The sequence below is a fragment of the Gorilla gorilla genome, chromosome 4 (genome assembly GCF_029281585.2).
Source record: "Gorilla gorilla gorilla isolate KB3781 chromosome 4, NHGRI_mGorGor1-v2.1_pri, whole genome shotgun sequence".
NCBI classification, from domain to species: Eukaryota; Metazoa; Chordata; class Mammalia; order Primates; family Hominidae; genus Gorilla; species Gorilla gorilla.
Window position 1 is genome coordinate 18,477,327 of NC_073228.2, and position 23,474 is coordinate 18,500,800.

At 50.9% G+C, this 23,474-nt stretch overlaps 1 protein-coding gene across 2 annotated transcripts in view; it reads left to right on the plus strand.

The window, feature by feature from the left end:
- The window catches only part of SDK2 (sidekick cell adhesion molecule 2), a 309,988-nt gene that overhangs the window by 147,495 nt on the left and 139,019 nt on the right, over positions 1-23,474 (plus strand). The gene's annotated exons all lie outside the window — the stretch shown is intronic.

The following is a 23,474-nucleotide window of genomic DNA, read 5'->3' on the forward strand; positions in this document are numbered from 1 at the left end:
TGTCCTCCACCTCTACCGTCCTCGCACACCTCTGCTACCTGGCAAACCCTTGTTTATCTTCCCAGATCCAGCCCCAGCATCCCACCTTGTGATGTCCAGTCCTGCCCCTGACTCACTGTGTGCCTTTGAGCAAACTGCTTAATCCCTGCCTTGGTTGCCTAGTCTGGAAAATGGGAATAATAAGACCAGTAGCTACCTCCCAGGGTGGCTGGGAATGTCATGCAAGATGAAGCGTGCAGAAGAGTGTCTGGTCACAGATGGCTCCATCAATGGAAAGGATGGTCTGAGAGCCACCAAGGGCATGACGCTGACTCCCACCCAGCAGGGCAGGCTCCTCCCACCTCATTCTTCCTGGCCACGGTTCCTTCCCACCCTCCCGGGAAGTCCAGGTTCCTTTTCCTCAATGAAGCTAGATCCTATCTGCCTGTTCCAGCCCTTTGGAGATTTACTCCAATTTGGCCATGAGCTTGGACATCTTGTCTGAAAATTGAAGGCTGATGGTGAGAAAACTGAAGTACAGGAATTAGTTATGATGGGCATAAATTGAATTTTAATAGAGATGTACGTGGCATGGAGCCAGTGTACTCAGGCAGAGGGAAGGTAGTAATTAAAAGTTAACGAGTTTGGAAATGGCGAAATCCTCAGGGAGGAATGGGAGAGGTGGGCTGGGAGGAGGAGCAGGCTGTCCTTCTCCCGACCTGAGGCCAGCTCCTCCCACTCCTGAGGATCGGGGAAGGTGGGGAGGCTGAAGGGACCCCATTTGCATACATAGCACACACACACACACACACACACACACACACACACACACACACACACACACACACACACACACGGGGCAGGCCTCCAATATCCAACAGCGAGGCAGAGGGCGAGGCAGGGGTATCACTATTTGAGGACCCTCAGGCCACAGCCTTATGCTGCCTGGGAGGAAGGCACCAGCTAGAAACAGCTAGAGCAGGGCTTCTCAGCCTCAGCACTGCTGACATTGGAGGATGGAAACTTCTTTGTTGGAGGGTGGGAGTCTGTCATGCGTGATGTAAGGTGTTAAGAGGCAGCCCTGGCCTATAACCCCTAGATCCCAATAGACACCTTCTGGATGTGACAACCAAAAATGTCTCCAGATGCTGCCACCTGTGTCCTGGGGCAACAGCACCCCCATTGAGAACCATGACCTACAGTGAGGTGCTGGCATCCCCTGGACTCTCCCAGCTGGAGCTGAGCTGCCCTTCTGTGCATAGGTGCCCTGGCACATGGGGTCAGGGTCCTGGCATGGAAGGAAGGGGTAAAGAGCTGGCTGGCCACCCCTCGCTCCTTCTTGGGGGTCCCTCCAGCCCCCTTTCTCATAACAGTTCAAGTAGAAGGCGCTTCCTGCTGCACGGGCCACCTTCCTTGATGCTCTGTTGGATCCTCAGCCTGGAGCAGGTATAACACCTCCACTGCGCAGAGAAGTCAGAGGCTCAGAGAGAATGATTCACTCCCGCCTCCTCTGATCAGTCCTGCTAAAACCATTAGCCAAGAGGTTGAGGCCACTGGTGCCAGAGGACACGGGGTGGTGCTCCTTACGACCTGCTTCCCATAGATGCACGCAGTCCTGCACGCAGCCCGTCCCCCCACCCTGGCCTGGGAGGCCCCCTCCTGCTTTAGGACAGGTTCTTCCCGACATGAGGGGAGCAAGTGCGGCCTCAGGATTTGCTAGTCAGTAGCAGGGAAAGGCAGGATGGTGGCAGATGGGAGGGAGAGAGGCGGCAGGGAGCATCCCCAAGGGTCAGGGCTGCTGCTGGGCAGCGAGAGGCACAGCTGGCTCCTCGTGCCTTGAGTTGACAACCTCGCAATAATTATGTCAATTAAGACTAATAAGTTCAAAGTGTAAGGGGAAAGGCGGAAAAAAGATGCAAAAGTCTCTCAAACCATGACTGGCTTGGTTTCCATAGCAACCTGTTTGCTCACACTCTCCGTAAGGGGTCCTGGCTTGGGGAGAAAATGGGTCCCCCACTCCCGAGGAAGCTGGAGATGGATGATGGGTGTGGCCTCGCTGGACCCGGGCTGAGGACACCGGTGCAGGGGGCAGGCAGGGGAAACTAGGAGCTATGAGAGAGTCACGCAGCCACAGAACACCTCAGCTGGCATCCAGGCCAAACCCTGTCTTACAGGGGGGACATGGTGGCCCTGAGTGGAAATGACTCCTTGGGGGACACGGCATGAGTTCACATCAGAATTAAAATTCAGACCCAGGCCCCCTGAGTCTCTGTGCAGTGCTGCTTGGATCTCACTGAGCTCCCAGCTCCTCAGCATCCTGGCGTGATCAGAGGCAAAGGTGCCAACATCAGTTTCACTCAGTGTCATTTCCCTGGTCAGGCTGGGCACCTGGGAACAGGCGAGGGACTCGCCGAGTCAGGGGTGGGAACTTTGCCAGGCCCAGCACCCTCAGGTCACGGGTTTTGTCCTCACCTCTCTCTTCTGATGGGATGTTTGCGGAGTTCCCTCGGTGTCCTTGTTTGATTGCAGGATCACACAAGGGCGTCACAGCCCACAGAGAGCTGTAGGTGGGACGGGGAGGACATTTCCATGAAACTGTGGAGCTCTCTGAAGCTGGGGCAGGCAGGGAGGTGCTGCTGTCTCTCAAAGGCACCCTGTGTGCCCATGCACAGCTCTGGACGTCCATCCATGGTCCACAGAGCATGACCCCACACACAGCAATGCACAACATGCCTTCATTAGTGTTAATGCATTTAATTCTCACAAGGAGGGCTGTGAGGATCCAAAACACCTATTGCTTTGCTTTTACTTAATACAAAACACTTAATGCCTCCCATTTTATAGATATAGAAACTGAGGCCCAGAGAGGTAAAGTGACAAGTCCAGGGTCACACTGCAAATTAGGGGGGAGCTAGGGATGTGGACCTGCCACCAGCTCCTCTGCATGGAACAGTCTGGAATGCACAGGTGCGCACACACAGCCACACCCTCACTTCTTCCTGTCATCTCCTCCCACTTCCCAGCAACGGATGCATTTTCCATGGCCCATCCTGGCAGCCCTGGGGCCCCGCTGGCCACATCCGCCCAGACTCCCCAGTGTGCGGCACAGAACATGCAAATGAAGCACTCGCCGCCGCCTTTAATGAAAGGCTCCCGAGGAAAGCTCTTCTCTGATGAACTGAGGCTGTTTATTTCCACCACAAGGAAATTTAACATGCAGATTAGGAAGGGTTTCATCATTCATCACCTGAGATTGGCATATTTGAATTTGGCCTGAATCCCTGGTTAACGGGTGCACAGACATGGGTGCAGGCCATGTGTGGCCCACAGTCCTTGGGGAGGGGAGGGTGGGCTCCATCGGAGGCACATATGTTTTTTATCTGGAATGGTTCAGTGCATGGAAATGAGAGTTCATTCTTTTTCCGCACACAGCTGGGCTGGAGACCCCGCTTACCCTGAGAATCTCCCGCTTTCCACCCCCTCCCAGGTCCTCCTGCGCCCCGGCCTTGGCTCTCAGCCAGGACACAGAAACTAATTAGATCTTGACTCAGTTATGTGCTCAGGCAGGCAAATGGTCTAGACAGACGCCTGGGGAGTTGGTAATGACCCCTGCTTCCTGGGGGCTGCCGTGGCGCCTGACTCCCCTTCCTCCCCCCCAGCCCATTCATAGGATTCCTCAGTGTGGGAGGGTGCAGGTACCTCTCCCCTGTGTCTTTGTCCCCCTGAAGAGGAATATCTGCAGTGGGCCATTTGGCAGGGGAGCTGGGGTTTCTGACTTACCAGTCCAGTCTTCTCCCAGGGTCGCCCAAGTCCCCTGGGATGGCAGAGACTCCTCCTGGGAGGGGGTTGAAAATAGGGGTTTTGGCTCTAACTGGCAGCCCCTGGGGGCTGAGAGATGCTGGTGTGTTCTGTAACTCAAGATAAACAGAAGGCATAGGTAGGGGGTTCCAGGCACTGGTGGGCTCACAGACAGCTGGAGAAGGAAGAGGCCGTTCTTTCTGCAGAATGAAGACTAGTGACTAAGAGAGACAGTCTCCCCAGGGGAGATAGGGCACAGTCCCTGGAGGCCAACCCACAGCACATCCACAGGCTCCAGCCACCGCGGCACTCAAACACCATGGGCCCGGGAGTGCACAGTGAGGTCCTGCCTGCAGGAGCGTGCTGGCCGGGCCACAGATAGCTACTCTGGTCAGCTACCTACTGCTGCTTAGGAAACCAAATCAGCACTCGGTGGCTTAAACAACGGGGATTATTATTCCCCCTGGTCTCTCCTGGGCTCGCCATGAAGTTGTGCCCATCTGGCAGTTGGCTTGGGCTGGGCTTGGTGGGGACAGCTGGGTGCGGGATCTCTTTCTCCACGTGGTTTCTCCTCCTTGGTAGCATGGTGGGCCACCATGGTGTTGGGGCCGTGATCTTAGAGGTTGAATGTAGAAGCTACAAGGACCACATTCTGTCAATGAAAGCAAGTCATGAGGCCGGCCCAGATTTCGGGAGTGGGGAAATGGACTCCACATCCTGATGGGGGTCGCTGTAAAATATCAGAGCTGTGCTCCTCAGTCCCCTCCTGGCCTCCTCTCAGATCTGGCCGTTACCCCAAAGCCCACACCGACCACCTTTTCCAGATGGCGGCTTGCAGGCGGGTCCCCAGGGCTTCCTTAGCACGGTTCTGGTCCAATTCTCCCATTTGGTATCTCTAAAGGCACCCGCAAGGGTGACTTTGGAAAACCCAGAGAGAATGGGCAAGGATTGGAACTGAGTCACAGAGGACAAAGAGCAGAAAGCTCAGAGCTGGTGGGATTGAATCTGGGACCTGCTGCCTGTGATCTGAGCAGACGTTGAGGAAGGTAGAGAGAGGGGCCAGGCACAGTGGCTCACGCTTGCAAGCACAGAGACCTGTGCAACATAGCGAGACCTCGTCTCTACTAAAAATAAAAATGTTAGCTGGGCATAGTGGTGCGCGTCTGTAGTCCCAGCTCCTTGAGAGGTTGAGGTGGGAGGATCGCTTGAGCCCAGGCGGTCAAGGCTGCAGTGAGCCGTGATCGTGCCACTATACTCCAGCCTGGGTGACAGAGCAAGACCCTGTCTCAAAAAAAAAAAAAAAAAAAAAAAAAAGCCAAAAAACAGAAAGGCAGAGAGAGGAGTTGGCTCTGGGGCATAAGGCTCCCAGCAGCCAGGGTCACAGCTTCTGACACCTGGGACTGAAGCTCCCCAGGCTGCTTTACTGGGCCAGGGCTTGTCCTAGATAAGGATATGTTGAGCCGTGTCAGGGTGCTGTTAGAGGATGCTGAGAGCAAGGACAGATGAAGGAGTAGTAATAACATTAATAATAATGGCAACAGCTAACTCTTAAAGATTGCTGACTATGCCTTACGCCAGCCCATGTCCTAAGCACACTACATGTATTAACTCATTTAATCCTCACACTGGATCTTCAGGTAGGGGCTACAGTAGGGTGGTTAAGAGCACAAAATCTAGAAGCCCACTGGGGCTCTGCCAACTACTGGCCATGCAAACTTGGGCAAGTTCCTTAACATCTTTGTTCCTTGGTTTCCTGATCTTTTTTATCTGCCACATTTGGATATTATTATTTCTGACCTCATAGGGTGGTTAATAAGGAGTAAATGCATTATCACATGTGAAATGCTTAGAACACTGCTTGGGGCCAGGTGTGGTGGTTCACGCCTGTAATCCTAGCATTTTAGGAGGCCAAGGGGTGGTGGATCACTTGAGCTCAGGGGTTCGAGACCAGCATGGACAACATGGCAAGACCCTGTCTCTTAAAAATAATAATACAAAAATTAGCCAAGTGTGGTGGTGCATGCCTGTAGTCCTGGCTACTTGGGGGGATCGTTTGAACCCAGGAGGTCGAGGCTGCAGTGAGCTGAGATTACCCCACTGCACTCCAGCCTGGGTGACAAAAAAAAAAACCTATCTAAAAAAAAAAAAAAAAAAAAAAAACACTGCCTGGCCCATATTAGTACCTATTGTTACAACTCCTATTTTATAGATAAGGAAATGGAGGCACAGAGAGATTAGGCAGCTTGCCTAAGGTCACACAGCAAGTGAAATACCCAATCAAAAACCCTCCTTCTCTACCTGTGTCTACCATCCCTTAGAGCAGAGCTACCTGGACAGAGCAAAGCCGAGTAGTTTGACTTGGGACACCTTTGTGCTGTGCTTTAGCAGGGTGCCCTCCAGCCCTGCAAGCAGTGGGCCTGCCCCAGCTTCTTGATCACCCACTGTGAGTTAGACAAAGTGTCAGGTACCAGGGGCACTCCAAAAACAGGTGGAGCTTGCAGCCTTGCTAGGGAAGTCAAGACAGGCCACCAAAAAAGTCAGAACGCAACCCCAGAGAGCAGGGCGGCTCTGAGAAAGGACACAGTTCTCAAGCTCTGGTGCTCAGTAGTGGAGGAAGGCCCAGGGTGGTGGTGTAAGAAGTCTGCTGTGAACTAGTCAAAACCAGGGCCACGTGGCAGGTTCTCATGATGGTAAATCCACTCTTTGCATAAAATTCTGTGCCCTTTGTCCTCTTTTGATGTTAAAAATGGCCTTTTTAACAAAGAAAATGAAATCTGCATGACAGATTTTTTTGCTTTTGTTGTTTCACTTTTTTGTTGGCCAAATTAAAGTTAGCTACTCTACCTAGGTTGAAATAGACATTGATGATATAGCAGTGGGCATAAGTATAGATATAGATCCCAGATCAGAGAGCCTCAGCCACACCTGAAGCCTTGCAGCAGATATAGAGGGTCAATGCTGGCCTTCAGGCAGGGCTGCCACCAGCAGGCACACCAGGGCGGCCTCTTTCCAGCATCCCTTGACCTACCAAGCACGTTATAGGGAACAACCTGGAGACTGTGGCTCATCCTCCAGCCTTATCAACATCCAGTAATCCTGGAACATCTGGTCTAAGGAAACCCAGAGCCTGGTGAAGCCCAGAGAGCAGGACTCAGCGGGACAGGAAGCTCCGGCCATCTGGGCGGTGCTTGGCAGGGTTCATGCCATCACAGCTCACCAATCCCTGCCTGGTACCCCCCTCCAAGTTAATGCTTCCAATCCACTTACCCCCCCACCTCCAATCTTAGTGTGAATTAGCTTGACAAAGTCATTCCTCCCCAAAGATGACCAAGTCTTCATTCCCTTAAGGTCCCTGGGATTTGGAGATGCTGAAAGACCTGATGTTTAACTCCTTCCCTCTGGCCTCCAGGGAAGTGACCACTATTGTCTTCGTGGGTAGCAACAGGAAATGAATGGACTCGAAGTAGAGCTGGGGAACAGTGCATTTCTAAGCCAAGTGTGGCAGCAGCAGTAACGTTTTCACCTAAACACAAGCAGCTGCTGATACCACAGTACATGGAGACAAGGGTATTGCTATTACTCTTGCTGTTGTCATTATTACTGCTAATTCCCAGTGCCTAACACAGTGTCTGGCATGGTGTAGGTACTCCAGTATGGGTAGAATGATTCATAACAGTGGGAAACTACATAAGGACACATTTCGTGACTGCTTACCGAACGTCAAGTGCTGTGCTAAGCACTTTGCAGTCAGTTCTGCTACTGTGTGATGGATACGTTTGTAGAAATCACCATGCTATGCCAAACTGTGCGATAAAAAACAAAGGGCTTACGGGGGAAATGGAGTGGGGGCAGCAACACACAAAAACTTCATTAGCAACACATTAAAAAAGAAAGGAACTTAATGAAGATAATTGCACAATTTTACACATATTAAATGGTTAAGAAACGCATAACTACTATAATACTTACGGCACTTTGCCTTGGAAAAGTCTCCCAGTGTGCTTGCGGAAGTGGGTGTCAGAAGGGGTGCAGCTTATAAGTTACTGTTAAGTGGTAGAAGGAAGGTTGTCAGAAATTGGAAAAAAAAAAAAAAGTTGCAACACCAGGTGTGGGTGTGTAACATTTGCAGTGAGCTGGGGACCCCAGAGCCGTGTGCATTTTGTGCACAACTGTGCATCCCACCTCAGCTGGGTGTAATTTTCTCTATTGACTCCTGCTTCTTGCAGACAAAACTGTGCATAGCAAATGCAAAATCCACAGATGCTCATATCGTTCTCTAATATATCAATCGCAGTGGAACAAATGTGTGTTTGAAAACAAGCCTTACAGCGAGCTGCCTGAACTTGTATTTTCTATAAGACAGCCATCTTGGCCGGGCGCGGTGGCTCATGCCTGTAATCCCAGCACTTTAGGAAGTTGGGGCAGGCGAATCACAAGGTCAGGAGATCGAGACCATCCAGCTAACACGGTGAAACCCCGTCTCTACTAAAAAATACAAAAAATTAGCCAGACGTGGTGGCAGGCGCCTGTAGTCCCAGCTACTTGGGAGGCTGAGGCAGGAGAATGGCGTGAACCCAGGAGGCGGAGCTTGCAGTGAGCCGAGATCGTGCCACTGCACTCCAGCCTGGGTGACAGAGCAAGGCTCTGTCTCAAAAAAAAAAAAAAAAGGGACAGTCATCCTTACTTTGCCTGTTATACAGATGGAGTGTCCGAGGTATAACAAGGTTCTGTCCCTTGTCTGAGGTCACGTGCTCAGTGAGTGACAGAGCTGGGACCAGAGTAAAGGGTTGTCTGAAGCCACAGCCGAGGTTGTTAAAGACTGTGACTCTTTGGGGCTATGATCAGCCTTTTCATCAACTATGATCAAAGTCATCTCACAGACTGGGAAACTGAGGACCGATGAGGCAGCACCCTGACCTCCGTCATCACCTAGACCCATTTCCCGTTTGAAGCCTTGATTCTGACCTCCCGTCTCCCTCACACCCGTGGCTCCATCTCATCACAGAGCATGGTAAAGTTGTGTGTGCAAGGACTCACCCTGGGAACACCACACATGCAGATTCTGATCAGCAGGTCTGGGGTGGGGCCCAAGATTCTGCATTTCTGACCCACTCCCAGGTGACGCTCCTGTGGCCGGTCCCCACACCTCACTGTGAGCAGCAGGGCTGTGGAAAGCCTTCCACCTCTTACCCTTGCCCTCCCGCCCCATCCGTCAGTTCCCTGCTGGCTGAACCTGCTTCCCCAGCCAGTGGACCCAGTCATCACCATCTCAGCCTCCCTCTTGCCAGTGTCTTCAGCCCCCTGGCATTGGGGTCCATCTGTCACAGCTTCCTGGAAGAGCCCCAGCCTTGGGTCAGCCCAACTTTCAACCCACCTTGCTCCTTCCATAAGGCTACTGAGCCCTGCTGAAGAAAGCCAGCCACCTGTGTAGATAGCACCTGTACAAAGTCAAGGTACTGGCCGGGTGCAGTGGCTCACACTTGTAATCCCAGCACTTTGGGAGGCTGAGGCGGGTGGATCACCTGAGGTCAGGAGTTCAAGACCAGCCTGGCCAACATGGTGAAACCCCATCTCTACTAAAAATACAAAAATTAGCCAGGCATGGTGGTGCGTGCCTGTAGTCCCAGCTACTCAGGAGGCTGAGGCACGAGAATCACTTAAATCTGGGAGGCAGAGGTTGCAGTGAGCCGAGATTGCGCCATTGCACTCAAGCCTGGGAGACAGAGTGAGAGTCCATCTCAAAAAAGCAACAAATAAAAAACAAAGTCAAGCTACTGCCCTCACCTGTGCCTTCCCACAGTTTCCCAGTCAGCTTACTCATCCTCCACAGATGCTGTTTTGAACTGCCAGCCCACCGCCCCTCCCTTCACTGCCCCCTTCCCCAGGAAGTAGGAGCATTGTAAGGAATTCATTTCTCCCACTTCCTGTCACCCTGCTTCAGTTAACTCTGCCCTACCAGGCCTCTCCTTCTGCCAGGGACTGCACTTCACTGGGTACAAGACCCCAGACCCTCAGGAACTGGCTGTTGGCTCCATCACTTGCCCTCTCTTTCTGCCTCTCTCTTTTTTTTTTTTTTTTTTTTAGAAGCAGAGTCTCACTCTGTCACTCAGGCTGTAGTACAGTGGTGCAATCATAGCTTACTGTAGCCTCCAACTCCTGGTCTCAAGCAATCCTCCTTCCTCAGCCTCCCAAGTAGCTGGGACTACAAGCACATGCCTCCACACTTGGCTAATTGTTTTATTTTTTGGTAGAGATAGATTCTTGCTATGTTGCCCAGATTGGTCTCAAACTCCTGGCCTCAAGCCATGCCCCTGCCTTGGCTTCCCAAAGTGATGGGATTACAGATGTGAGTCACTGCTCTCAGCCTCTACTTCTCCTAACTGCTCCCACCACCAATGTTTAAACCTGCTCAAGTCTCACATCTTTAAAAACCAAAGTCCCTCCTATAGACCTCCCTCTGCCCCACATTCCCTCTCTTGCCAGGATCCACTCTCCTCTTTTTAGCACACAACTTTGCATTCTCCACCTGTCCAGACCCCTCCTCTCCTTGCCAGTGTGCCCACTGAAACTGCTGCCTATGCCAGACCATCAGGTGCCCCCTCATGCTAGCACCAGTGACATCTTTCCACTGTCCCCTGGCCCCCCAGCACCATTGTACATGGTCAGCCCCATCACCTCTCTCCAGTCTATGGCAAAGACTAAATTGGCCTCTAACCCTTTGGCCTTGACCAACTCCAGTTCCCTCTCCAGTCTGCAGTCAGAGTGACCTTCGTACACATGTAAACCTGCCTATTTTGCACCAGGGGTTGGCAAGCATTTTCTGGTCCAGGACAGACAGTGAATGTTTGAGGGTTCACAGGCCACACAGTTTATGGCAACCTTCAACTCTGCCTGTGCAGCAGGAGAGCAGCTGCAGATGCTGTGTCCACAAATGTGCATGGCTGTGTCCCAGTAAAACTATTTATGGATACAGAAATTTGAATATCATATAATTTTCATCTGACATGAAACATTACACTTGATATTGTTATATTTTGCTAAAAATGTGTGAACTCTTTCTTCCTGGTACACCTATTGTAGAGGCTATGGCTGTAGATTTGACCCATGAATATAGTTTGCTAAGCTCTGTTTTATAGCCCTGGTTAATACCCTCAACATATTTCTACTATCCTCAGGAAAAGGCCCAACTTCTTCAGCCCAGCCCACAAGACCTGGTGGGGACTGGCCCAGCCATGAAGTCCAGCCTCCCCATTATCCCAGCCAGGCTCTTTCTCTGGCCAGCACCACAGTCGATGTCTCAGGAATCTCTGTCTCTGACATCCACTTATCATGCCTGGCACTCTTCAACCATCCTTGCCTTCCCCTCAGGATCAGCACTGGACAGCACCTCCTCCTTTTCTTCCCTCACCCCCTCAGCCTCCATCAGCACCTGCACTTACCTGAGCCTTCCTGCCCTCAGGAAGGAGGTGGAGAGGCCCAGCCCCCACCTCTCCACACATGCACACCCTACCAAGTCCCGCCCATCTCTAAGTCACCCCACGGCTCAAGCCTCAGCTGTTATGGGTTGAATTGTGTCTCCTCTAAAAATATATGTTGATGTCCTAACGCCTAGTGCCTCAGAGTGTGACCTTATTTGGAAATAAGGTCATGGCAGAGGTCATACTAGACTAAGGTAGTCCCTAATCCAATACGATGGGGTCCTTTTAAGAAGACAGGAGAGCCCAGGCACAGTGGCTCATGGCTATAATCCCAGCGGCACTTTGGGAGGCCAAAGAAAGAGGATCATTTGAGCCCAGGAGTTCAAGATCAGCCTGGACAACATAGTGAGATCCCATCTCTATTAAGAAAGAAAAGTGGGAAAGGAGAGAAACCCAGAGAAGAGAACACCAAGTGAAGGCAGAGGCAGAGATTGGAGTGATGTGGCTGCAAGCCAAGGAACACCTGGGGCCCCCAGAGCTGAAGGAGGCAGGAAGGATTCTCCCTGGGAGCCTTCATGCAGGGCATGGTGCTGCTGAGCTTGACTCAGACTCCTGGCAGCCAGGGCTGTGGAAGAAGAAATTTCTGTCGTTTTAAGGCACCCAGGCCATGGTGCTTTGTTACAGCAGCCCTGAGAAACAAATACGCCCCTGGATGTCCCAGTGTCCTGCTTCCCTCAAACAAGTAGGGCCTCTCGCATCAGGGAACCCACTCATTGTGAGGGAAGAGGCTTCTCAGCCAGCACCACTGTGCATTCAGCAGGTCTTATCAGAAGGCCACTTCTCCCAGTTTGGGAAGCAACTGAGTCTCCCCTGCACACCTGGGAGGCTGGAGTGAGCCCAGAGAAGTGGGTCCATGGGGCTGCTCTGGCCACCCACCATGATTCGGCCACAGAGCCCCAGCCCCTTGGTTCCCTGAAGCCTGCTTTCCATGAAGCCTCTTTATCAGCTTGTTTTAATTTGGTTTCTTTCTGATCCACCTTGGCATGAAAAGAATCATAAAGAATTTCAGCCGGGTGCCAGGAGCCCGGGACAAAGGCATCCTCCCCAACCCCGGGAGTGGGAGCTGGGTGGCGAGGCTTTCCTCCCCGAGCCAGAGGAGCAGGGAGCGGTGAGGAAATTCTAAAGCACAATTGTAATCGAGGTGAGAGGAGATGCTCCTTTCATTTTGCTTTTCTGTTTTCTTGTTTTTTAAAAAATAAAATAAAATAACCACACCGCCTCCCTCAAATCTCAGCATTTTTTTTTCCCCAGCCATTTAAACTGAAGCCTGAGTTTTAACTCCTTATACCCTGGACAGGGCTTGTCTTCTGTGGTTTTTCATTCCTTTCTGCTCCTAGTAATAAAACGTTCTGTCTGGCTGGGCACGGTGGCTCATGCCTGTAATCCCAGCACTTTGGGAGACCGAGGCAGGTGGATCACTTGAGGCCAGGAGTTTGAGACCAGCCTGGCCAACATGGTGAAACCCCAACTCTAATAAAAAAAAAATATATATATATATACACACACACACACATATATATATATATACGTATACATATATATACACATATACATACATATATATACACACATACACACACACACACACACACACACACACACACACACACACACACACAAAGATTAGCCAGGTGTGGCGGTGCACGTATCTATAGTCCCAACTACTCGGGAGGCTGAGGCAGGAGAATTGCTTGAACCAGTGAGGCTGCAGTGAGCCGAGATCGTGCCACTGCACTTTAGCCTGAGCAACAGGATGAGACTCCACCTAAAAAAAAAAAAAAAAAAAGTTCTGTCTTGTGTCGGTGCAGAGTTGTCCACGGGTTGCCCTACTCTCCTCCCATCTATGTAGCGGCTCTCTCCCAGCTGGGTTCAGACACAGCTCTTGCATCAAGGCAAGGCCTGGGCAGCTCCCCAGAGGAATTTCTTTCTGGAGTGTGAAGCAAAAACAAGCAGAGAAGACCTACCGCAGAGCAGTCTTGAGGGCCCCAGGACAGGTCAGGGTGGGCAGGTATAGGGCAGGAGCACGGATGGGGTCACATGGGCCTGAAAGGGAATCTCACTTTGCTGCCTCCTAGCTGGGTGACTTCAGGCCACATGCTCAACCTCTCTGAGCCCAGGTGCCCTGGCTGTAAAATGGGAAGAGGAGTCCCTTCCCCTGTAGTTGACCTGGGAATGAACCAGATAGCGTGTGTCAAGTGTTTGGCTCACAACCCGATGCTGCTACTGTGGTTGTTATTTAGGGAGGGATCCCTGCTTATTTTCTCAAGCAGTGGGAGTCCTGCTCACCCAGGAGGAGTAGCCGTCTTGGGCTCCCAGCCCTGTCCTGCCCTCATCTCACCTCGCTGGTTCCCTCAGCTCTCTCCTTTGCTTTCTCATCCAGCCAGACCTCTGTGGGGACCACTGGGCTGATGGATCACAGTTTAATGAAGTCCTTATCCTTGTTCATTGAGAGCACTTAATTGGCCCAGAAGGTCCCAGGGCCGACAGACGCCTTCCCCCAGCCATCGCAAGCCAGAGCTGTCGCCGTGATAGCGGCCCCCAGCTCGATAACACCGCCATCGTCTCATTGACCTAAGGGCCGGGGGATCAATCAGAGCCTCACGGGCTTTTCTGGCAAAGCGGGGGAGGCTCAGTGGTGGCCAGCAGGCCCTGAGACATCTCCTCCCCTTATGAAGCAAACCGCCCAGCAGCAGGTGCTTGTGCAAGCCCCAGGTTGTGCAAGCCCGAGGTTGTGCCTCGGCTGAGCAGCCGCTTTCAGACACATCTGTATCCAGCCCTGCTCAGCCCTACGAGGAACCAGAACCAACAGGAGACAGACCTGCTTCTTCTTCTTCTTTTTTTTTTTTGAGATGGAGTCTTGTCACGCAGGCCAGAGCACAGTGACGTGATCTTGGCTCACTGCAACCTCCAACTCCCTGGTTCAAGAGATTCTCCTGCCTCAGCCTCTTGAGTAGGCAGGATTACAGGCACACGCCACCATGCCTCACTAATTTTTGTATTGGTAGTAGAGGTGGGGTTTCACCATGTTGGCCAGGCTGGTCTCAAACTCCTGACCTCAGGTGATCCTCCTGCCTCAGCCTCCCAAAGTGCTGGAATTACAGGCGTGAGCCACCACACCCGGCCTATCTCCCATATTCTACGGTCGGTGTATTAGTCGGGGTTGTGCAGAGAAGCAGAAGCAATGGGAGAGAGACAGATGCACGAGTTTCGTTATGGGACTTGGCCCATGTGGTTATGGAGGCCAGCCAAGAACACCAACTGCCGCCTGCAAGCTGGAGACCCAAGAAAGCCAGTACCGTAATTCAGTCTGGGCTCAAAGGCCTGGAAACCGAGAGCCCATGGGTGTAAGTCCTAGAGTCTGCAGGCCGGGAACCAGGAGCCCCAGCGTCCAAGGGCAGGAGAAGACGGGCGTCTCCTCCCAAGACAGCACATTCCTCCTTCCTCCGCCTTTTTGTGCCATCCGAGCCCTCAGTGGATTGGATGGTTCCCTCCCGTGTTGGTGAGGGATCCGGCTACGTCCTGCGAGGGGAGAGGGCTTTCACCGCTCTGTCTCCTGTCTTTCTGTCTCTCTCTTTCTCTGTCTCTGTTTCTCTGTCTCCCTGTCTCTCTCTTCTTTACTCCATCTGCTGACCCAAATACTGATCTCTTCTAGAAACACCCTCACAGACACACCCAGACCATCCTTCACCAGCTGTCTGGGCAGGCATCCTTTACCAGCTGTCTGGGCAGGCATCCTTCATCCCAGTCAAGTTGACACCTAAAATTAACCATCACGTCAGAGTCAGGGGTTCCTCCCTGTTCTGTCCACGGCGGGTACCCCCTCTCCACCCTGAGGTTCCCTAGAAGGCGGGGGGAACACACTGTGCCCAAGTCCCCCCTCCTCCGAGGGACACAGAATCCTTCCCTATCCCAGTGTCTGTCCTCTGGGAGGGGACAAGTCCAGGGCCCTCCCCCACCTTCCAAGGATTCTGGAACCCCGTGCTCAGCTCGCCTGGGCTTGCCTGTCCCCTCCCCAGTGCCTGCTCCAGAACCAATTCCAGATCTTCCCCTAACCCTTCCCCTTCTGAGGCTGCTGCCTCTCCTTCAAATGGCGGCCCTGTAGCCCTCCAGCCAGGAGCACAGTATCCTTCCCCAAGTACCATCCACAGAACAGGCTGTGCCTGTCACCAACTCTCACCGAAGATGTAGGAGGGGAATTACAGCACAGGACAGAAACTGCTTAAAATAGAAAAACAGACATTGCTGTTCCTGAGGTGCCCTGGCTGTCCTCACCACAGGGTGCAGCTGACATCACCCTCCCTGGCCAGCCTGCTCCCACTACCCGGCCTCTGGCTGTGTCCTACATGGGGAGAGGGCTTTACCTCTCTGTTTCTGTCCCCTGTCTCTCTTTGTCTCTTTCTCTGACTCTGTTTCTCTGTGTGTCTCTCTCCATCTCAGCCTCCCTGTCTCTCTCTTTCTCCCTAGATCTCTCTGTCTCTCTGACTGTCTCTCTCTGTCTCTGTCTCTCATTTTCACCCCCACTCACCCCCAGCAGATCCTTAGGGCTGCTACCAGAAGGGAAATTCAACATTACAGCCACTTGATCATACCGAACAGTTGAGCTCTGTTTGCCTCAACCCTTTCCCTGCCTGAGTCTCTCCTTCCACAATCAAAAGATCCACTAAAGGGGCTGCCCAAGCCATCCAGCTCCTTCTTCCTGGGCCTCCAGTGTACTAGACTGGCCAGCACTTAGCAACAATTTTTGATTAACATGGCCTAGATCAAAATTTAGGCCCTGCCCAGAAATACTCTGCCTCTGTCTATGTGAAGCAGGAGGAGGTAGACAGCCAAACTGTCCTCTTCTTACCCTAGGAATGAGAGACCCCAAGCCATCGGATACATATCCCGTTAGGTTCATGTTGTCAATGGGCCAGACTGTCCCAGCATTCTAGGTACTTAGCTGTGTGGCCTGGGGTAAGTTACTTTCTCTCTCTGGGCCCCGTTTTTCTCATCTGTGAACCGAGGTTTATGTTAGCACTGCCTCTGCAGTACTGTGAGGATCAGATGAGTGGATACGTTAAAGTCCTAGAGGGAGAGGAGCAGAAAAAAATAACTATTGGGTATTAGGCTTAATACCTGGGTGATGATAAAGAAAATAAAACTTAGGTCAGGTACGGTGGCTCACGCCTGTAATCCCAGCACTTTGGGAGGCCAAGGGAGGTGGATCACCTGAGGTCAGGAGTTCAAGATCAGCCTGGCCAACATGGCGAAACCCCGTCTCTACTAAAAAATATTAAAAATTAACCGGGCATGGTGGCAGGTGCCCGTAATCCCAGCTACTTGGGAGGCTGAGGCAGGAGAATTGCTTGAACCCAGGAGACGGATGTTGCAGTGAGCCGAGATTGCGCCATTGCACTCCAGGCTGGGCGACAGAGCGAGACTCTGTCTCAAAAATAAATAAATAAAAATAAGACTTAAAAAATAAAATACAATTACAGCAATGTGATTAAAAAATATAAAGTCCTTAGAACAGTGACATTTATTATGATAATAGTTATTATGTTAATTGCATAATGGTATATTGTTATTATTTATTACCTGGTACATGTTCTTTTCCCTTTTGATCACCCTGGACAGAGTTTTGCCTGATTTCCTGAAGAATCTTTGCAAAAGCAAATCCACAAATATAGTCAGTCTTTTTCTAGCTGGCCACCAGTCCAGTGGCCAGGTCCTCGATCACCACCTAAGTCTTCCTGCTGCAGCAACAGGCCCAGTGTGTGCTCACAGGTATCTGAGGACACACACACACACACACACACGCACAGACATGCACATGCTCAGCAGTTGCTGCCTCTCCTGCCTGCTGCCCAAAAGTCCATGGGGAGAGGGAAGGAAATCTGGGTTCCCGAGCTCAGTGGCCCACTGCTGTCCCTGGAACCTGTGTTGGCCTCAGACATCTGGGGCGACACCTGCAGGCAGCAGGCACACATGGTCCCCTGACCCCCCAGTGGACATGATGACCCACCTGCCTTCTCTACCTGAGCACAGTTCACTTGAGGAGAGGAAGCCTCATCCAAACATGTGTGTGCACAAATGTATGTGCACAGTCATGTATGAGTTTGCAGGGAGGTGGATTGCATGAGTTTGCATGTGTGAGCACAGCACGGCGTGCATGAATGTGCATTGTACCATGGGTGAGTATGCACGAGTGTGCTCCGTGTATGTGCACAAGTGTGCACATGTGCACTCACACACACCTCCTTCCTCCATGGGAGCATCACCGCGTGCATCTCCAGGCGTCTGATTTATTAACGAGGACGATACAAGGAGAGTGTCCCTATTATTTCTGGTGTCCGCATCAGCTCCTGACAGCTTCGTGGAATTGAAATATCTTATTTAATGCGAGTAAGAATCATTTTAAATATCAACTGTGACACTCAAGGACTCGAACCAAAAAGGGCATTGTGTGTTTCCTCATGTGCTGGAGAAGATGCCACATTTGTTAGGCAGTTATTGTCCCCCCTGCTCCTCTCTTGTCGCTAAAAATCCAATTATCTGTCCTGGCTCTTCCTCCCACTGTTGTCTTGCGCCCTCCACCCTGAGCTCATCTCTTCGCCTTCGAAGAGTGGACTGAGCCGCAGGGTCCTGCCGGATTAAAATCAGGACAATCTGTGATGGGGATGACAAGAAAGGGTGTGGATTCTTGGCGTATCTTCCTTCACTGCCCTCTTTCTGCCCCCAGCCCCAAGCCCAGCCCCTGAGGTGCTCTCTCTACCGCCTGCTGCTTTTGACCATTGAACTGGGAGAAAGCAAATCTTCCTCCACCCAGAAGATTCCTCAATACTCTGCAGCTGTCAAAAAGCCCGAGGAAGCTCCATGCACAGCTACGGAAAGATTTTTGAGATACATTGTCACTTGCACAAAGCAAGGAGTAGAACAGTGCATACAGGAGGCCATGTCTCCTGTTTATAATGGGGAGGGATTCTAAATGCATATTTGCTTGCATTTGCATAAAGAAGTTCTGAAAAGACACTCAGGAAACTAATGACAGTCGTTTCCTCCCTGTGTATGTTGGGGATCAGGATGACAGGGCAGCTGGGGGACAAGGGTGGGAGAGACGTTTTGCTGTGTACTTTTTCTTTTCTTTGAATTTTGAATTGTGAATATATTTCCTATAATAAATAAATAAAGAGCGGTCCTTTGAAAGGACCTAGGGGTAGGTGAATCCAGGTGTGTGCTGGCTCCCAGAGGCCACAACCCAGCAGCTCTTCCTCGTTGAATAGAGAGTAAGGTTGCAGGTCACCCAGCCACCGTCACTGTTCCTCATCCCTGGAGGAGCCAGGTTCCTGCTCTTTCACCTCAAGGAGGCACATGGAGGTGACTGGGAGGTCGGGGGGTCAGAAGCCGAGGAATGTGCCAGGCAGGGGATTCCGTGCTCCCCTAGTGCTTGGCTGAAGCCCCTAGAGGATCCCCATTCTAGGGGGAGGGCCTCTGCTTCACCCTCTTAGTCCTCCTCTCTGAGCCTCCCCGCCAATGACACTTACATTTGCCCCTTCACTTGGCAAGCACTTGTGCAGGCATTTGTATCCACGGCCTCGCTGGATGCCCACATCAAAGATGGCCATCATTATTCCCATTTTACAGTCAGGGAAAGTAAGGCTTGCAAGGTCCCATAACTTGCCTGGGCCACACATCTAAGAAAGAACAGAAGTGAAAGTCAAGTGTAAGTCCCCCTGAGGTGGAAGTCCTGGTGCCTTCTCCAACAGTGCACTTCCTCTTGAGTGGATCGGGTGTGGACCCTTCAGCTCCGGCCCTGCTGCTCCTCCAGGAGCCATCCACCCCCGGGGTGACCTGGATGGGGCTGGACTCAGCCGGTCTCCTGCTGGGCTGGCAGCTACGGGTGAGTGGGGCAGGCAGAGCTGTGGGCTGAGTGTGTCTTGGTGGCCCAGGAGGGAGCGCATTGGGGATAATGAGTGCTGTTACTGTCATTATCGGAGATGCTTGCAGTGCGCTGGACTCGCAACCGAGAAGCTGGCCAAATGCCTCTTCCACCCGCCTGGGAGGCAGGGAGACGAGAGCTGCAATTTGGGTGGAGTGAAGTGGGTTTCCCTGGTAGGAAAGGCAGTGGGCGGAACTGTTACTTTAAATAATGTTGCCTACAAGCCAGAAATAGGTCTCCCAGGCAGGGAGCACCAAAGAGACAGCCCAAAGAAACGGAGGCGGAGGAGCGGGAGAGAGGTTGTACCCGCACTGCTGGGGCAGGGAGTACCTGCCCTCGATCGCAGAGGGGTACAGAGGGCGGCCTGGGGGAGGGGAGGGGGGCCAGCAGCCCATGGGCCTTCCTCATGGCCCTAATTAGGCCCTAACTGGGACCTGGGTGTTCCTGGCTGAAGCAAACAGACATAGTCCTCGCTACTTGGAAGGTTGAGGCAGGAGGATCGCTTAAGCCCAGGAGTTTGAAGTTACAGTGAGCTATGATCTTGCCATTGCCCTCCAGCCTGGATGACAAAATGAGACCCTAAAATGAGTCTCTAAAAAATTTTATTTTTTAGAGACAAAATGAGTCTCTAAAAAATAAAAAAAATAAAAAATAAGTGGGCTTTTATTAAAGTTTAAATTTCATCACGCCTCACTGACATCAGCAAACAAATCCAGATCCAATGAGCCCCTGGTGCCTTTTTTATAATGTATGCTTAAATTATGTGCACAATGTGCATCTTTTTATTTTATTTTTAAAATAAAAGCAATATATGCGTACGATAAAGAAAATTCTGATGGCATAGAAAGACATAAAATCAAAAAATAGAAGTTTCTTCCCTCCCCATCCCGGGTATCTCTCCCAAAAGGGAGATAACACATTCTGGAGTATCCATCTTGAAAAAACTTTATGCCTATCCCAGTGTGTTTGTGTGGTTATAAGTGTGTGTGTTTGTGCTTGTGTATTTGTATACACACAATACACAGAAATATATATATACTATTTCAATTTACCCAAATGGCATCATAGCAAATACTATCATGTCATCTCACTATTCTTTACTTTTTTTTGTTTGTTTGCATTTTTGCAACAAACTTAAATTATTATTGGTTTTTTTGAGACAGAGTCTTTGTTGCCCAGGCTGGAGTGCAGTGGTGCAATCTCAGCTCACTGCAACCTCCACCTCCTGGGTTCAAGCGATTCCCCTGCCTCAGCCTCCCGAATAGCTGGGACTACAGGCGTGTGCCACCACACCTGGCTAATTTTTGTGTTTTTTAGTAGAAACGGGGCTTTGCCATGCTGGCCATGCTGGTCTTGAACTCCTGACCTCAAGTGATCTGCCCACTTCGGTCTCCCGAAGTGCGGGGATTTTTATTGGACCAGTTTGTATGATGTAAAACATTAAGGGTTTGGTAGCCTGTATCAATGAACAGCAACCGATAAGAATATATTATCATTCTTGTCCCTAACAGTCAACTATGAGATTGTTTAGCATCTTGCTATCGCGTGCTTTTATTCGCAAACCTTCCCCTCCTCCCCAGCTCTTACTTTCTTTCCATGCTCTGTGTGTCTTGGACACCTTCCTACCTCCTCTCATAACATGTGTTCATTCTGTGGCTGCTGCATCATTTATTGATCCAATTCCATTTTGATGGACATTTAGTTTGCTTCCAGCTTTTGTTTGTTTGTCTCTGCGATGGCAAGCAAATGCTACAGTGAACATCCTTGCACATATTTTTTTGTCACATAGTTGCTAGTGTATCTAAAAGGCCAGCTCACTGGGAGCCGTGGCTCACACCTGTAATCCCAGCAGTTTGGGAGGCCAAGGTGGGTGGATCACCTGAGGTCAGGAGTTCGAGACCAGCCTGGCCAACATGGTGAAACCCCATCTCTACTAAAAATACAAAAATTAGCTGGACGTGGTGGCAGGTGCCTATAATCCCAGCTGCTTGGGAGGCTGAGGCAGGAGAATTGCTTGAACCTGGTGGGTGGAGGTTGCAGTGAGCCAAGATCACACCACTGCACTTCAGCCTGGGCAAAAGAGTGAGACTCCGTCTCAAAAAAATGAAAATAAATAAATAAAAGGCCAGCTCCTAGGAGCACAACCTCTGAGTCAAAGAGCTGGCATATTCTAATTTTCATAGACTTTTTCCCAAAGGCTGGACCAATTTCCAGTACCACAGCAGTACTGCAGGTATACTTTCCCCTCCCCCTCACTCCTGCCGACACTGGGTTTGACCACACCTGAAAATCTTTGATGATCTGCTAGGCAAACATGGTCTTGTCGTCTTGATTTGAATTTCTTTCACTATGACGGAAGTTGAGCATATTTTCATGAGTTTATCAGCCATTTCTATTTCTTTTCCTCTCTCTGGTGCTTTTTAATAATATCTGATTCCATTTCCAAAGGCAGAGAGCTTTTCCAGCCCATCTCTTCTTCCATCTCCCCTCTAGGGTCACCCCATCACTTTAGAGACCCAGACAGTTCCCCCACAGTGGCCTCCCCTCGCCTCGGGAGAGAGGGGACGCAAGCAGGAGAGAGGGCTGAGGGTGGATTTGAAGATGAGGTGAACGGAGGAAGAGAGATTTACCAGAGCTTGGGCACTGCTGTCTCCCCGCCATCACACTGCGCACAGTAGCAAGAGACAGATAAGAGCTGCAGCCGGTGGCAGAGATAAGGGGCTTGGGCAGCCAGAAGGTTCTGGAAAATGCTGCAGAGCCAGAGCGAACTTGGCACCTGGCCAGTTGTGAGTCAGGCCTGCACGGACCCAGGTTGGAGGGTGGGGCCCTTGGGATGTGACCTCAGCTTCACAGCCAGGCTTGGAGTCTGAAAGGCTCTGTGGGACTTTGCCTCTTACAATGTGTGAAACTTACAGGTTACTGACAAGATATTTCTGAGCCTCAACTTCTCCACCTCTAGAAGGAAGGTGCTAGTAGGGTTAGTGTGGAGATTAAGTCACAGACTCTCAAATGCTGACTGATGACAGTTTGCAACCGTCCTCATAAAAGTCAGGCTAGGGTAGTGGGCTTTGTGTAAAATTTAAGTTTAAAAATTTGTTAAAAATTGGCTGGGTGTGGTGGCTCACGCCTGTAATCCTAGAGCTTTGGAAGGCAGAGGTGGGAGGATTGCTTGCGCCAAAGAATTCAAGACCAGCCTGAGAAACATAGAAAGACCCCCATCTCTTTTTTCAAAAAGTTTCTTTTTTTAATATAAAGAAGGAAAAATGTTTTAAAAATGCCTTTATGCTGAGATTAGGAGTTTTTTGTCATCTCAGAAATGTCCTTTTTAAATTAAATGCTGACCATTTCTATTTATTTTTCTTTCCCTGGCACTTTTTAATATTATCCCTTTTTAAGTGTTTTTGTTGTTGTTGCCTGATTATTTGTCTGTTTGCTTTCTGGTTGGTTGGTTTTAATAATCTTGGCAAAAGAAGAAGTTCACAGTCTCATGTTGGTCCCACTTTTTTAAGTGTTACTGGTTCATGATATTCAATAGGCTGGGAACTGCTGTGTGAAATGAAGAAACGTATGAAAAGTACTTAATACAGTGTCTGATGCAGAGATGGTGCTCCGGAAGGAGTGGTTGTTGTTTTATTCTTGGCAAGATGATGATGATGACAGGCCCTAGCCAGATCTCATGTATTAATAAAACAAAACTGGCATCTCCCAGGAATAAGGCTGCTGCATCCCAGGGTTGGCACATCTAGAGATACCCTAGAGGCAGGTGTCAAGGAACTTGTCCACCAGGTCAGCTGGGCAAACCCTAGGATACCAATGAATTAGGGAGAGGCATCCTAGGACATCCCTTCTTCCTCTGAGGGTCCTGTGGGACCATTGCCTAGGGATGGGAAAGGTGATCACCAAGGGTGAACCAGGAGAACTAGCCCCTGGACCCCGGTCCCCTTCATCCACTCCTGTCCCACTGTCAGAAGCTCCTCTCACTGACCTGCCTCCTCCTTGCCTCTCAGCTAGGTGAGTGTACATACACCTGCTCCCAGCCGCCTGCCCCCCAATGCCAGAGTCTGCTGCTCTGTGGGTAATGAGTGTTTCTGGAGTGGGCTTTCAACGGGCCAGCCTGGAGTCCCACATCCTGTCCCCAGAACCCACAGAACACTAGCTTGTCTTATTCAGGAGGCTCTGCCCAACCCCGCCAGCCCAAAAGCTGCAGTGCAGCTGTATTATTAGTCCATTTTCATGCTGCTGATAAAGACATACCTGAGACTGCGCAATTTACAAAAGAAAGAAGTTTAATGGACTCACCG